We start from the raw sequence: 17,107 nt of genomic DNA on the forward strand, positions 1-17,107 counted from the left end.
TGCCTTTTGGTAATTGCAGAACACTTCGGAAATCGCGCGCCCAAGTTTGAAATCTAAGGAGGACGAAACTTCATGTGTATGCATGAACCATTCCCTGTCGTTGGTGGGGCTGTCTGAACGTCTTATGCAATGTTATTGAACACAAACTAACACCGCCTTGTGGTCACCGAAGAACACTTTCGAAATCACGCACTCAAGTTTAAAGCGTGTAACTTCCCCTAATTTCACACCCGTGGTTTCGCCGGCTTAACACCCACCTAGCTTTATTCGTTTTATCGTCCGAGAACCTTTCTGCTATAATTAGCAAAAACGCTTTGCTTTTATTGTGTCCGTTATCAGCAGTTTCATGTTTATGTTTCTACGTGCCGTCATGGTGTCACGTGACGACATATAGTCACATGACCTCTGAATGTCACGTGACGTCACAGTGTCACGTGACGTCATGACATCACGTGACTCAGGGTGTCACCTGCCGTCATTAAGTCGCGTGACGTCAATGTGCTTCATGACTTGACATGACAATGTCTCGTCATGGTGTCAGCTGACGCCAGGTAACAGGTGACGTGATGCGCGGCGTGACGTCAATGTGGAATCTTTTGGCGGAGTGCCGAAAATGGCCCGTCGATATGGAGCGCGGTAGACGTCGCGAAACCCATGAAGTGTCTCACAGACTGCTATCGCTGTAAAATCGTACTTCTGTCGCGCCCACAGGCGCGCACCACAGGAGCGCACACAAAGCGAATCAGTGGCAAAGCGGATCCTGGGGAGAGCTTTACATACGCTCCAATGGGGAGCAAAGTGTTACCTGCTGAAAAAGAACCTGAACTAAAATTTCAAGCTAACCAAACAAGGCTGGACTGACAGGCGGGACGCTGCAAAACTCCAAAACATCACTGATACGGCGATATCTCTAAAGGCCCGTTCATACTCTTGCGACCGAGTACGACCGAGAGGGAAAAGGCCGGTTTTTAAGCCTCTTGCGACGTCTTAGGACCGGATGCGCTGCAGCGGAGCTGGTCCTAAGAGATCGCAAGAGGCTTAAAAACCGGTCTGGTTTCTCTGAGTCGTACTCGGTCGCAAGAGTGTGAGCGGGCCTTAACGGATCGCCGTATTTCGGAAAAGAAGTGTGCAATTGAACACGGCCGACGTGGCCGATGAGATAAGTCACGTCAAGATTCTCATTCCCTCTCCTCCTCGTTTCGTCCCGTCTTACTGGTGAACTGAAGCGAGGACAAGGCCGCTTCCCCTCATTCTCAACTAGTCCAGTTGGACCGTGACGTCATAGACCTAGCTTGATCGCTCCCTTATTTTCCAAAAGTACGGACATCCGTTCGAGATACCGATGTTCAACGCTTCTGCGGCCTTATTTTCGCGAAATCCAAATTTCGGTTGAGTATCCCTTGAAAGGCGGAGGGAGGCGTGTTTTGTGTGGACAGCCCTTCAAATAGTCGGGCGTAAAAGCGTAGCTTCGCAAACTGCTCTGTTTACATGAGCGCCCAGGCAAGGGAAACAGTTTTGAAAGCCACGGATGCGTCAAATGGCTTACCTGGATTGGAGGCTGCAGTCCCATGGGTGCCATATTAAACTACCATGCCACCAGAATGGACTCATCCGTTCGCGCGCAAAACGTATCGTCCACACCACGTTTTTACGCTATTTTTACACTCATCCGCTCTATTTCGTCGCGGAACAATTCCTCCAAGTCTCGTATTGACATATAGTATCAATGACGCTTCGTCTGCATTATCCTGTTATCTTAGATAGGAACACTAATTTCAAAGCTCAAAATGAATATTCAAAATTATTTTCGATTTTATGTTCTTTTCTTTTTTAGCAAGCAATATTTATTTTTTTTTTTCAGCTCTAACTTCGGATTTCTACTTTCCTAACTGTCAATACCAAAATAAGGACCCCCCCAAACGTTATTACAAAACTTTTAAACCTATACTAACAATCACATTGATACCATAGTTCAGCGCTTACAAAGATTACGCTATTAATTAAGTGCAATTAAAATTAACCTACACAATGTAATTGCAGGATGCCCCGACAAACCAGGAGGTGGTTGATTATCTCTCCCCCTCTGCACAATTTTATGGCAGCCCTCTCTTGAGACTGAAGTGTCTTTATCGATATGCTTGTTAGCATGAACTAGATCACTAAACTAGAAAGCGACAAGGAATGAACGATCATGACACACGGCAATAATATTATAATCAAAATGTTCATGATAATTTTGATCATTATTTTAGTACTCCAAGATATTAAGCTGTTATTACAATTCCGAAAGTATCACTGAATTTTAATAACATTCCGTGATAATGCTTTCCCATTGTTTTGGGGAATCTGAGGCACTTGATGTCTATTTTTACTTCAGTGCGGTGGCCTTTTCCCCAAGGTTGGCTAGAAAACGTCATTATAGTGTCTGGTGACCGTTGTGAGTAATATTGCTTAAAATTCGAAAGGGGAGACACGTATTAATTTTTTTTATTGCAAAATGCGGGGGAGTGGTTGTTGTGTCCAGAACTTTCCTCACGATTTTTGAAAGCACTCAATACCAGAATGACAATAATTTCATGGTTATTATCAGCTACACTGCAGCGGCGTAATTTTCTATCCAGCGCTATGCGTTACTGTGTTGCGTTGGCAGCACTCGAAAGTGAACAATAAAGCTATCCGTTTATCTCCACAATCGAAAGTTTATTCACTGTCTATTTACTCCACTTTGAGCATTAAGCCTCAACCCTGGCCGCTGTACAAAACTCGTAAGAAATGTAACTCTGCTGGAAATTGGAGCGAAATGAGAATGTTGAAAGGGAAGCCCGAGAAATTCTAGAATTGCATGTTGCACATGGAATGGGAGGGTGCAAGCTGTGATCGAAGTAAGCCTTTCTCTTGTGGTATTTTTTTCATCCGTGTCCTGCGCATATTCCTTCATTCTTTCCTCCTGTCTTTTCCTCTCTCTTTTTTTTTTCTTCTTCTTCTTTTAGTCTGCTTCTTTTCCGGGGGGGGGGGGGGGGGAGGGGGGGAGGTTTATCAGGTTACGCACCTGGTGACCATGCGACGTTACTGCATGCACTTCATGCTCAAATTGGTCCAAAGAGACTTAGACGAATTTTGTGCTAAAAGCCAGCTTCCATCTTGCTGTGTGATTGCCTTGTTTTTCCTGCGACCGCTGCAGTACTCGTACTCCTTAGCTTTTAACTTAATTCTTAGCTGAACCAGAAGACACTACTATACTCCATTCACCATTAAGCTGAGACTGCAGCGCGGTGTAAGATAATACTCTCCAGGTGAGGACAGCGCGCTCCTCGCGACGTGCCGATAAAGTTCGCTTTTCACTCTCTCTCTTTCTCTCTCTCACTACGGTTTCAAGCGGCGCCGACAGATGACTCGTCGACCCGTGGGCACGGTGTAAGACGCAGGAGGCAGGCAGCAGTGCACAAGACGGCTCGTGCCGCCTCATGCTCCACACGCAGAGAGCTCCAGCGAGGTTGTCGCACGTGCAGAAAGACCATGATGTACCGGGGTGTCATAGCAACGAGATAGTTTTTTTGGCTCTCACACAGTTTCGCCGTTTGGCCGCCGGCGACACTGTCAGCCGCGGGCACAGTGGCCGCGGTATGATGCAGCCTTTCGGATGCCCGTCGAACGAACGCTATCGGATTCCTCGCGCCGCGCATTCAGCCCCGCCGTGTCCTCACCTAAAAAGTGTATCTTACACCGTGGACAGCAGCTACTGCCACAAGCACGAGAGCTCGAGGTCACTGCTTTGAAGACTTCTTCCGCAGAGCGAGCACTCGCGCTAGAAATGCAAGTCTCAAAGCCAGGAGCGCAGGCTAGCTCGCGCTTGTAACTTTGGCTGCATGCAGTCTCAGCTTAAGGGTGAACAGAGTATATCGCCTTGAGATTCGATCGACACGGCTGATGTGGTGAAAAGCAGAACTACGCTTTGTTTTTCACTTGCCTGGAGCAAAACTAATGCTACGCACGCAAGGTCGAGGCCATGGGAGGCGCGAATGCAGCGCTCGCGCACTAGAATCATCAACCAAGAGCTCGTGCTCTGTACCCTTGCCCGTGCTGTGTGCCGCTAGTATGTATGCTTTGTCTCCACCCGCATGGTGGACAGGTGGTATCACCACGTGCCTCATAGAGAACCATGAATAAACAAAAGCACGCTTCCACACAATTCAATCAGGGTCTCGAGGCCAATAACAGCGTTCTATCCTGTACCGCGCACACGCATAGTATCCCGTGGCGATTTCATGTGCATGGCGTATGACTATTGTCGTTCATTATAGGCGTGCGTTTAATTATGCTTTTCTAGCTGACTGATGTTTTACGCTTTTCCTTTTGCGCCTTGGCTGCTTCATTTATAGCATATTTTAATGTGTACCTCTTTTCGTGTTGGTTACATCCGTTCTGTGAAACTACACACCTTAAGATGGATTGTTGCAAGGCCTCGATTCTTGAGCTTGAGACTCGCCTAACACGACACAATACCCCCGTGGTGTGGAAATGACCCCTGCTCTAAGTCGGTCCTCTCACGAACTCAAACTGCGAAACTAAAAAAATAAAACAAACATGACAGACGAGGATACAAAAACGAAAGCTGAGTCGGGAACACGAGCAACCCGCCATTGAGTCGGAAGAACTCACGCGGCGCCGATGGCTGCAACACGTCCGTTTAGGCTGCCCGTGCCTGCGGGCCTTTACGTGCTAACTGCCGCCATTGCGAATGTGGGTTTATCTGGTCATGCCGCGTTATGCCTAGTCGTAAAAAACACGCCGGTCAATAGGAGCCACGACAGCGTTCGAGCAGTCATTGATCGGCGCTCCTGCATCGCTGTCCTGCTTCGGCAATCGTCGCCGAGGAAGCGAGCGATTGATCTTAATCGCACCGTTCGATTCATCAGCGGCAGGTCGCGCCGATCATCGACGTGCTTGGAAGTGGGAACCGTGTTCCCTCCCGAGTTGGCTTTCAACAGGCGGCAAGAGCTTCATCGTCCGAGCTCCAATGGTCGACGCACGGTATCGTGCCCGGGTGTGCGCGCTTTGTGCCTCCATTCCCGCTACTGGGTATCATTCGTCACAACGAGGAGCGAATACCAGCCGTATGCGCACGAATAGTAGCTGCAGCGCCGCATGTGGCCGGCCTGGAATTTGCTGCGCGATAGCCGTTGCGTGATTGCGGTTAACGACCCCGTGCTGTTTGCGCTACGCGTATTCGTGCCTTCCTCCGCAAGCTGAAACAGGGTTGAAGCACTCCGATTGAGACTGTTGAGGTCGCGAAGCGAGAGAGCGTGCCGTGCTTTTATTGTCATTGCATTTCTTCGCGAGTTTGGCTGCGTATTTTGAAAGTCCCATCGGGATTCTAGGGTTGGTATCACAAGTGTGGCTGTGAAGTTAATCGACTAATTGTCGATTAATTTTTTATTCGAGCATTGTATCAAACGTTGACCCTTCATGACCCCTCTTCGCCCCTCCCCTTACATCCGTCCCTGCTTGCATGGAGTGTCATAAGAAATCCTAGGCGCCATTCACTCAATTAAAATGAAAGAAAAAAACAACGTATACACGAAGCGTGTGACATTTCATATTTTCTGGGTCATGACACCACTGTGGTACGCTGCAGTGCTCATACCAGGGTCAGTGAACCGCAACGACGACATAATAAGTAAACAATAATTATATCCACCAATATGCGACTCTTCATTCTTTCAGATAAACCCTCACTGGGCAGGGTGTCAGTGCGTATCCTAGGCCTGAAATATCCTCAACATGAAAATGCAGTGCAAATTAAATTGCAGGTGCCACTCAAGAAAGACCCATTAAAGAGAAGCTGAAGCACTTTTGAAAAAATCTGACTTAGGAGCTGACTTCTATAGCTTTTTGTCCCGTGAATTCAGTTATCGCACTTACCTCGGGGAGAAGTAAACATAAGCCGCGTTTATTTTGAAAAATACGTGCAGCGATTATCTCTTAGGGTGAGGCCGATCCTCTCTCCCCCCTGCTATATGTTCAGAGTGTTGTGACGTCATTGACAGCGTTTCCTAGCCAGATTACTGGCAAGCAAGGCTCATCTGACCTCTCTGATGACGTCCCTTTTGCTAGTTTTTTTCTCCGCTCGGGCTTTCCTACCGTTGGCGCGCCGCTACGGGCGGGTCTGCGTCGAAATTTTAATTGAATATTACGACGTTCGTACTAATAAGATCAAAACTTTGGACACATGATTTTTAAGGTGTCCTCATTGCACCTTTTAATGTTCGTTCTAACTCAAGGACCATCTTCAGCTTCACATTAAAAGAAACAAGATATAAGAAGCATTCAATATGGTTAGGCGTTCTGAAGGAAGGTTTAGTTAGGTTTATTCTGTATATCGAAGAAACAAAGTAAATACTTGAATGCCCTATTTTTCGTGTAAAATCGATGTGAAAATAAATTATGCAGCATTGAATACCACTGTAGGATTGTACGGCATAAAACAACACTTTATTGCATCGCAAGGGCACGATGCCGTGACCTCAGCAAATGCCTTTCTAACGTGAGTGCTTGTGCAAATTAATGCATTGTACAAAATTACCTTACACAGTGTTGCAGGCGTTACCGAAAAAACGTAACAAAATGAGTTAGTCGTTACTTGCAAAATAAAAGAACGCGTTACCGACCTACGTTACCTCAAAATCAAACGACCGCGTAACCGTTACCGTTACCGATAAAAAGTAACGCACGTTACTTTTGAGTAACTGTTTAGTTTTAAATTGACGGTAATAGTGTTGTTGTTGTTTTTGTTTTTTTTTGTTTTTTTGGCGACAGCGTTTTTTTGACACTGGGACAAAGAGCGTGGACGTTGGGGTTTTCTAAAGTGGTACTTTTTGTGTGGGGAAAAGACAGGCACAATCTTGAAGGCATCCGGGATGAGTGCAATAATTAATTACTTCGAGCCTATACTTCGTTTCAGCTTAAGTTCATACGCAGCTGACGCTACGAGCTAATCGGACGAATCCAGTCGCGTCAAAAGCGCAAGTCACTGGGCCTTTTTTTCGTCATGATTGGTTCGGAGATGATTAAACACGTACAGAAACAGGACGGACAACGTGGTGGTGCCCTTTTAAAGCTGTCTGATTGGTCCCATCAGCTCGTAGCGTCGGCTGCGTCTGGGCACAGGTAAAACAAAGTATAGAAATACGAAAAAAACTTTAAGTGTACTTTTTTATGTCTTGGGAAGAATATGTAACGAGTAAAGTACCTGCGTTACCCGTTACTTGAATCAAGTGACGTAATTACGTTACTCGTTACTGTTTTGAAAATGTAACGAGTACGTTACTACGCTACCGAAAACAAAAGTAACACGTTGCCGGTAACGCCGTTACTTGTAACTTGTTACCGCCAAAACTGCCCTTACACCGCCTCTCTTTAGTAATGCTGAATGCACCACGTGAGATGTGCTAAGTAAAAGAGAGTATTGTGTTTCTGGAGTGCTTTGCTGCAGACTACGTCCAAATACGATAGCGTTGCTTGTCTTCTTGAAGGCTCGCTTAACTAGCTCAAACGTCGCTCCCTCTCTCTCCTCCGGCGTCCCTTTGGCACGTCGAGCAGTGTCATGCTCGGCACGTCCCGGCTTCAGTCGAGCTATCTCCTCTTTGGTTCACTACTTCCTTTGGCGATGCAATGTGAAGACTATGAAGCTCAATCCGTGAGCGCCTCGTCCTGCGAGCCATGCATGTACACGATACGAAGAGGAGGACGGCCCGTGTACCTCACTCTCTCGTGCATGGGCACGCTTTTCGATGTTGCGAAATCCTACCGTATTTAACAGATGCCGCCACACTAACGGGATGGTCGCACGCCGTTTGCCTGATGCCAGCTTCTCTTTAGACTTGTTTTGCCGGAGAACACCGATATCTCCCTATTGTCGAGAAGGAATCACTTTAACTTCTGCCACGTTTCTTTCTTCCCCCCCAAAAAAAAAGAAGTTTAATGACAAGTTTCGCATTTGGTGACGTACTGATGTCATGACAACGCTTCGATGAAGTTACCACACGCCGCCTTCGCGCCATTTTCACCTTTGAATTTATGCAAAACGCGCGTTAAATCTAGCGTGGGCTCGATCAGATGGCCATTACGCGTAATTTCAAGTTATGTCACATGACTGCCGCGCCGGCAAAACAGAGTTCAGCGTGGCGTGCTCACTATACGGGACGGCGGACGGCGGTGCCAGTGGTAGGCGTATACCGGTGCAGAACGTTCGCCGCTAGTGTGGTCGCCAACCATCCCCAACTTTTTTCGACATCAACGCCTCGGCGTATCCACTTAGAAGTTCTACTGAACAACAACGAACGTCCCAACGTTCCCCGGAAATATTTTATACGAAAGTAATAAAATATTAATAAGCAGTAATTACGCTTTTGAACGCGTATAGTTTTTATTCCAGGGCTCAGCAATTTTCTTTTATTTTGCATTGAATCCTAAGGGGCCGCATTCGCAAAGTAATCAATTTCTGCTTTTCTTGACAAATGATCGTAATGTTTTCCAGGACTGTAATTTCCTGAGTATCATAAAACGCAAATCACTTATAATTTCGATATTTTCTTGAAAAATTTTTATTGCACGGGATGTCCAAGAAGTTGTCCATGTCGGCTCCATTTATTTTGATTTTGCGGTTAGGGCAGCTTTAGACGAAGCCAGCCTCCCTAAATTCCAAAATGTGATTTTTTTTTAATTTTATTTTTATTTCAGTGTTGTATCTAGCCTTTGTAAATATCTTATCTCGAAGTTTCGTTTCAGAGAATTACGGCAAAAGCAAAACTACCACCTCGAGTGCGACGGCAACACTGGCACTTGGTTATCATGTCGAAGGGTGTAAAGTGACGTCACGTTCGTTCTGCAGTACATTCGGCTTATTTGGCCTGCTCAGTCGCAGAAGCACTTTTCAAATGGAATAAATGTTTCTCTTGACTTACCTCTTGGCTTACACCGTGTATAACTAAACATAGTGCGTGTTAATAAAGTTCCCTAAAAAAAAGTAAAAAAGTTCGTCCGCGCTTAATTAAAAAAAATATAAAGACGTTTAGCGTCGGCGCTATCTTACCTGCCTCGTTATATTCCCGTTATTTGTTTTTCTTGATTAAAAAAAAAAGGGGGGGGGGGGGGGTCAGATGCTTCAATCGGATGAAAATGTTAAAACTATTGCGTCATGTAATCGAGCCAACAGCGGCAACTTCACAACGTTAGCGCGCGGAACCGTAAGGCCGCTTTCATAAGCGAAAGTCCTGGAATTGTTCGGTATTACGCTCAGTTCTTAGTTTTGTCAGCGCTAAATCTCCGATTAGGTTAGCATCTTCGTCAGAGGAGATATGACAAACGCTACTGCATGTTGCGTGGCATATCAGCGTGTCCTGTCAGCCGTTGGAACAACGGGCGGACGGTATACACGAACAGCGACGTACAACTTAATTCTTCACGATAATAATCCCTGGAGTAGGGGAAAAAGAAAAACAAAGGACAAACACAAATGTGCTTGTCCTTTGTCCCCCTTGTTCCCCTTCTCCGGGGATTATTATCGTCATTCTTGTTCAGCTCGCTTGAACCTTTGCATTAATTGCTTCAACATCATTCTTCAATCTCGTGTCTTCTGTAGAGAAATCAGTAGCAGCCAGCTATCCTAAATCTCGCCGTAGCTAGCCGACATCAAGTGATCATCCCAGAGTTTTGATTTGGCGCTTGGAGTACTCGACATTTCGTATAGTTTATCCAGCAAACGGCATCGGCTCGCATCTTCAACTTTGAGTCTTTTGCAAACTCGCCAAAGCGCTTATCCCAGTTGCGACTCGAACTGTTTGCGCTACCCGCAGCACTAATTGTGATTCACTTCAAAACATTAAAAAATGAGGCTGCTCTCTCACGACACGGGTGTGAGTGCAACGAATAGCTAAAACCCGAATAAGTGTACTGCGCGATTTCATAGAACATAAAAATATACTGGGTGTCTCTTTTTAAGCTTACCAGATTTATTTAAACAAAACAAAACAAAAACAATAAAAGAAAAATCCGGAACGCTACATTAATGCGGTGTCCGGAAGTGAGTTACACGGCCAGGAGGAGGCAATATAGGGGGCACATCGTCACAAGAAGTCAAACAAATAACTAAATGTGTTCATTTACTTTTTCATTAGTTCATCAGACCTATGATCCCTTTCCGATTAGAAACTTGCTGAGCGTTATCGAAAACCATGAAATCAGTAATATTTGGAAATGCTTTAATCGCGTGGGAAGCGCAGAGGTGCGCCAAAGTTCCCACTTGTGCAACAGGCACAATGCTGTGGGGCGATGATACGAGACGGAAAAACCGCGCGAGCGGGTTATCGCACCTGCATAGCGCCTTGCTCCTGCTGAGCGTGTGGCAACTTTAGCGCTCCACCGTGCTTCCCACCCGCTCCAAATCTTTCTAATATTGACTGATTGAGTGGTTTTTCGATTACGCTCAGCAAGTTTCTAGTTAGAACCGTACGTTAACTTTTTTGCAATTAAAGCTTTAATTAAAATATCTGAGTTAATTAGCCTACTAATCGTTACGCTTAGCCCCCTACACTATGTACCCTTGGCAGTATAACTCACCCGCACAAATCGCATCAGTGTAGACACTCCGTTTCGGCACAACCTGGCAAGGAGCAAGCGCTACGTGGCCCGTCACGAGCCAATCGGAGCAATGGAGCGAAAATGCACGTGACAGCTTCCCGCTGAAGGAGATGCATCGCGACGGTAAGTTTGTCACGCGCCTCGCTACGGCGCTGCGATTGCCTCCCGGCGGCCGTACCTATTGCCGTCTGTCAAGTTGTGGTGAAAGAGAGTATGCGGAGGGAACGTCGTCTGCGCAGGAGTTGCGGTGAGGTCAGAACGACGCTGAGCTCCGATTCACTTTGATTGAAAAGATAGTGGGTAGACCTCAAGGCTTCTAGCATTCAGCTCTACCCACTATTTTTTTTTAATCAGCCAATAAGGGCTCGGCGTTCTGACATCATCGCAACCCCTGTAAGGAAGCAGACGAATTCACGCTCCGCATAGCTTACACAGATTTTTTTTTTTAAACAAATCTGTCGAGTTCAAAAGGAGACACACTGTAAACACCAACGCAGTGTTTACGAACAAGCCCGCTTTGCCCACACCAGGTTTGGGCACTGCGCGTGCGCAGAAACCAAACTCGGGAGGAGTGAAGCATCTGCGCATGCGCAGTAGCGACAGCAGCGCCACCGCAGAGCGGCGTGACGTCAGTGAGTTGAGTTGGTCTAGACTAGATATAAAAAGCTATACTCCTTGCAGCCGACGATACAATTCGATGAAGGCAATCGAGCAGCGCTAAAAGTGCATCGTCACGGCGCTAGTTGTCTTTGTGCCAACTATATATCAGCCTTATATATGATGTAACAGCCCAAGCTTTTTGTGCGCCAATGTCAGTTAAAATTTATAGCCCATATTCGACAAACGCAGACGTACGTACCTAAGTTACTACGTTCTTCGCGGTACAGTTTTGTTTTTTCTTGTTTTACGTTTGATGGTGTCAAGAAACTATACCGATCTGTGCGAGGCGCTTAGTGGAGTGAAACTCTCGACGAAATTCACCACATGGTATTGTCATTCTATCTGGGTCGTGCCAAAGCTGAGCATTCCAACGATTTACATGTCGCCGTTAAATGCGTAGCGTATAGAAGCTTCTAAGTCTCGTCACGGTGACATTCTCCCTTTAACCTATGACAAACGTCAAGAGTTACGAACACCCCCTCTCAATTTTTTTCTATTTTTTCTGATAAATAAAACAATGTTTCATTCACTCTTTGAACAACCAGCAAAGTGAAGTAACGTAATGTTCAGGTGCGCATCGGTGGCCGTCTTCGAATGCTTCCTTCACCAGCCATCAAAAGGCCGCCATTAACATATACAGATGATATACACTTTGATGATGATAGTTGTCGATGTGGCCAAACTAAATTTCGGAAAATGTCTATCGCATTTTTCGCATCGCTTTTAGTAGGAATTGCGGCATTCCTTTGACGTTATATAGGGTGGTCCAAGTCACCAGGCTCGATCTAAAATGAACCGTAAAAATTGACGCCTGCACGTAGCAATCTAAACTTTTCGTCAAAGGTGTATTTCACAGGTCGGTTTTTCCTTGTAAAATTACAACGCGTAGTTCTCTTTCTGTTAAAAATAAGGCCAAGAAACTTGCCAGGATCTACGGCGGGGAGCGACGCAGTCGACAGGGGTTCAGTAGTGGGGTGTGTTTGGTGTTCGTATTGATAGATGGCGCTACCTCCTTATCGCGACGGCTCGCAACCACCATGGTTTATTAAAATGAACATAATCTTTTTGAAATGTACCATCGGGTAAAATATAAATTCGGACAATAAAAGCAAAACTTAGAGGAAAAGTGCGTCTGCATAACGGCGGCGCTTTTGCTGCCAACGGATTTCGTCTGCGTGTCATCTGCTATATTTCGCTGGTCGGCTACACCTTCAGACGCTGCTCCCGACGCCATCTATCAATACCAACGCCAAACACACCCAGCTAATGAACCCCTGTCGTCTGCGTCGCTGCCCGCCGTGGACCCTGGCAAGTTTCTTGGCCGTATTTTTTTACAGAAAGAGAATTACGCTTTGTAATTTTACAAGAAAAAACCAACATGTGATATACACCTTTGACGAAAAGTTCAGATTCGCGCAGGCGTCGATTTTTACAATCCATTTTAGATCGAGCCTGGTGACTTGAACCACCCTATATTTCGGCTATGGCCCACATTTTGCTTCACTAAGCCCATATCAGAGATTTGGTTTGGTTTCGCTTCTCAAAAAACGAAGTTACCCGTTGGGGTTCATGTATGAAAAACAATACGCGTTGCTATATAATCCGTCTACGACAGTTCGTATTTCTTGGTTTTCTGATTGCATATATTGAGTTCGGGGAAGGTCCAAAGTTGGTGAAGACTATAAGGCAAAAAACAAATCCGTCTTCACTGCGGATAGTGGGAACATACTACTGCGCCAAGGTACGTAGGCGTTTATGAGCGGTGCCTGGACTCGTGCGTGGTCGCCTCCTTAGTTACACTTCGACAAAATATATATTAAAAAAAAATAAAAAAAACGCAGTGTCAAAACAAAGCAAACAAAAAAAAAAGGCTGTTTTATGCTTCTTCGGAGTCCGGTAGAAAAGCCAGCAAACGGATTAGGCTGCCGCTCGTAGCCCAATCACGGCTACACCTGCTTCCTGCCGGTTTCCTCTTCTCCATCTCACGCTGAGACGGCGCGTAGCCTGTGCCACGCTACAGCTCCATTCAAAAGAACGCCGGCACGTTTTGTGGGGTACCCGGATCACAACCGCAGTTATCGCCCTCCGGAACAGGCCGGCTTGTTCGTCCATTGAAGTTTATTAGATTCCACGAGGGTGAACTGGCGTTTAACCCCGAGCAGAAATCGACGTGGAAGGAAGCGGTGCAGCAGGGAAGGAGCCGGACTGCGGTGTCTAATGGTTTCCCCGCTCTGGCGGCGTCCCCGATGATACCGCGGTCGTGATAGTCCCGCCCTCGCTGGCAAAATATGAAAGAGCGGCCATTCGCCCGCGCGAGAGGCGGCCAGCTTTCGACCACCCAGAAAGAGCGCCAGCCTTCGTCACCAGGTCCACTTGAAGAACATCCGGCGAGGAGCACGGGTGAACTTGACATTCCACGCGGTTGCTGCGTTCGAGAATGACCGGCTTCACGTCCTGCGCCAAGTGGCACGGAGCTGTCCGTTTACTCTGCCTCACGTGTTGCGTTGAGTTTTTCGCTTCGCCGCGTGACATTGCAGTCAGGTCTCGTTTTGAAGTTCGGGCTGGCAGTAGCTGTGGACCGGCTTCTTCCGGAAACCCCCAAGATAGAGGAGACAGAAATGCCTTTCTTTTTTTCCTTGTTTCTTATTAATCTTGGTTGGGTTATGTAATGTTGCGTGGGGAGTGGAATATTTATTTGAGTGTTTGACCGGCAGGCAAATGATGTGTATTGTTTGCCGACCGAGAGCAATATGGAAGACATCATTCATTTTTACGGAAAAAAATGATAACGATCTACATTTCGCGATATGAGCGTGAACGTTTTCCACGTCGCCGATGGACACTGGCTAAAGGGCCAGTGCAACGAGCTTTTGCGTTCGGCCCGGTACGTGTAGGAGTTTGTCATATCTGGAATGAAGAAGTGGAAATCATTTTTGTTTGCGTGCGCTATAGTGTCTATTTATATATATATATATATATATTTAATTGACGTTTGTGGTATATATTAACGTTTAGTCCGCCTTCCGAGTCACATCACAGTAACGTCCTCAAGGGTGACGGAGAGGTTCAGGCTGTGTTCTATCTTTAGTACCCCGTCAGCTTTCGCGAACTTCCTTCGTCGTCTGGAGGTCCTGGAGGTTTTCACATTGGATACGAACACTTTCAAGCTCCGGTTCAATCGCGTAGGGACATCATAACCAGTCGGCATCGCCGGTGTTCGTGGACTATAGCCCCCCCTCGGAAGTGCTAGAAAATACAAGTGTACGTACACACGTGTTTTAGTCCTTTCATCACTGAAGCAGCGGATTGGTTAATTGAAAACGCGTCTTTATTCCACTTTTGCATATACCTCTGGTGCTGGTGTGGTTGGTAAGTTGGGACATGGGGATCAGGAAGGGGAGCTGCCTCCATTTTTTATTGAGGTGATCATTCCGGACACAGAGGGGAGGTGGTTTCGTTGACTTTGGTCAGATGGAACCACAAACGCTGATGATGAATTTTCAACTCGCAGATTTTGGCCAATCGCATTCCACTATTGGCCAATCACTTACAGTGACGTTTTATTTGAAATTAATCTTACTTTCATCGACGGAAATAAGCGTAATGTAAGACTTCCGACTTTGGCCGTGTTGGTTTAGGAATGCGAGGACTCCAAGCTTCCAGTTCACAACTCTGGATAAGTAACCAGGATTACGACTCGTGGCGTGACGGCGAGGCAAATCCTGGTCTTGACATCCCGGATAGTCACCACAAGAGGGCGCCACCCAAACGGCTTGGCGCTAACAGTTCACTATGTTAACCACGCTCAGTGACTGCTAAAGGGTACCGAAACCAGTGGTGTAGCCAGGAATTTCTTTCGGGGGGGGTGTGGCTGGAGGTGGCTGGGATGCCCATGACGTGGGGTGCGGAGGAGAGGGGGAGGGGGGTCAAGATGCATGTGCATATTATAGGGTTGGCTGGATTTCGGGGGGGGGGTGGGGGGGGGGGGGGCTGAAGCCCCATAATCCCCCCCCCCTTACGCCCCTGACTGCAACAGACATATGTCACTGTTTACGTCACTTCTCCTTCTCAATGGGGTGAAAAGGGGGAAAACAGAAAGTTAATTTCGGTTTTGTCATTTTATTTGCACGCGCAAATATACCGGCATGGGTCGGGAAATTAAAACCTGCTTTCTTAGATCGCAAAAAAACAAAACAAAAAAACATGCACCGCAGAAAGATGAAACTCCGTGAGAATATGACGCTACAGCAGTGGTGAAAGAAAAAAAAAAAAAACGGAGGTTTGAGCATATGACGTTACTTATCAAAAGATGCAGAAGAAAAGCAAGAATTATGTGCCGACGGTCACCTAAGCCTAATATTCATCAAACAAACAATTTAGGCTAAAGTGGACGTCGTCTGGTAAAGAAATTTGTTTTTATTTGTACCTTTTGATTCACGTAACGCCATGGGCTCATATTTTCACATTTTATCACCCCCGCTAGCGTCACTTTCTCACGGATTTTCAGCTTTCTGCGATGCGTGCTTTCTTTATGCGGGAGGAAAGCCAGGTTTCAAGTTCTCAATCCAACCCGGTATGTCACAAAATCACACAATTTTATAAAACTTTTAGCGGCGTGCTAGCTTCTCAAAGCGACGGAAAAATATCTTTAGGAAAAAATCTTGCTGAAAGGGTCGGTGGAACGATTTTATACTTTCAGTAAATACAGCCTAGAATGAATTCTGGACATTACCAACCTACGCAACGCGCGTTAGTTTTTTTCTTTTTTTTTTTTTTTTTTTTTGTTTCACGCAGAGACAGAGCTGGGAGCAGAGACGTTTTCCCAATGGTGGTATGTCCACATACTCCTTCACTCCCCCCCCCCCCCCCCCCCCCCCTTTCTTCCGCCAGCTCCAGTAGCCCATTCACCTCGCAGACACTTGCGACGCCACTGTCCTTAGTATTTTAAGGCTAAATACCTTGCAATTAAGTCAACTTACAAAACTATAATTCTGCCGATTCGCGGGTGTGGACCTGTGTTTGATCACTTGTAATGCGAATAGAACAAAAAAAAAATAGGAAACAGGAATTCAGCCAATAGAACGTTAACATCATTAAAAATAATATGAAAAAAGTTGAAAATGGCATTTCTATAATAAAACGGGCTCAAAATATGACTAAACTTAATGTTTGATTAAATTTAAAAAAAACAATAAAAATTATTTCGTGACAATAAATTAAACTCAAGTCTTATCAGTCGACAACCTTATTATTGAACTGCAGGCGTACCGTTCTTATTAAGCAACATTTCTGATGAATCCTAAGATACAAGATTCCAAATATGTCACCAACACATCAAAGGTACAATGCTTGCTTTCTGTTTCTGGCATAAAATACATTTACAGCTTAAAAGCAAAACATAGACCGTGCACAATCTATTTATAAGAAAAATTATTTTGAGTGATTTTGTTTTTACTTATGGATAACAAGTGATAGAACTGGGTAAAATAATCAAGCAGCCGAAAAGTGTTATTTACCTTGCTCCACTCAAAGAAGTTTTGTGGAAATAAATTAATTTACTGAACAAATTTAGAAAGAGGTGTTATTTATTAAGGAAATGGGGCTGTTATAGTAGGTATCCCGCGGTGAAGCTTTGAATTAACTGTGGAGCCCTCTTTTTGGTTAGCACAAGCTCACCCGCATTGGCCCTAGCACTACTTTAGCACCCTTCTTTTGGGCAGTACAAAACTCACCTGATTAGGGTCCGCAGGAGCTTCGTTTAACGACTTCATTGTGAGTTTTTTTTTCCTTCTTTGTAGTACTAACGAAC

The 17,107-nt window shown here is 45.8% G+C and overlaps 1 protein-coding gene across 1 annotated transcript in view; it reads right to left on the reverse strand.

The window, feature by feature from the left end:
• Positions 1-17,107, reverse strand: part of LOC120847025 (tubulin beta-1 chain-like) — a 34,468-nt gene that overhangs the window by 12,906 nt on the left and 4,455 nt on the right. The gene's annotated exons all lie outside the window — the stretch shown is intronic.

Source organism: Ixodes scapularis, unplaced genomic scaffold (assembly GCF_016920785.2).
Source record: "Ixodes scapularis isolate PalLabHiFi unplaced genomic scaffold, ASM1692078v2 PGA_scaffold9__187_contigs__length_104089568, whole genome shotgun sequence".
Lineage (NCBI taxonomy): Eukaryota > Metazoa > Arthropoda > Arachnida > Ixodida > Ixodidae > Ixodes > Ixodes scapularis.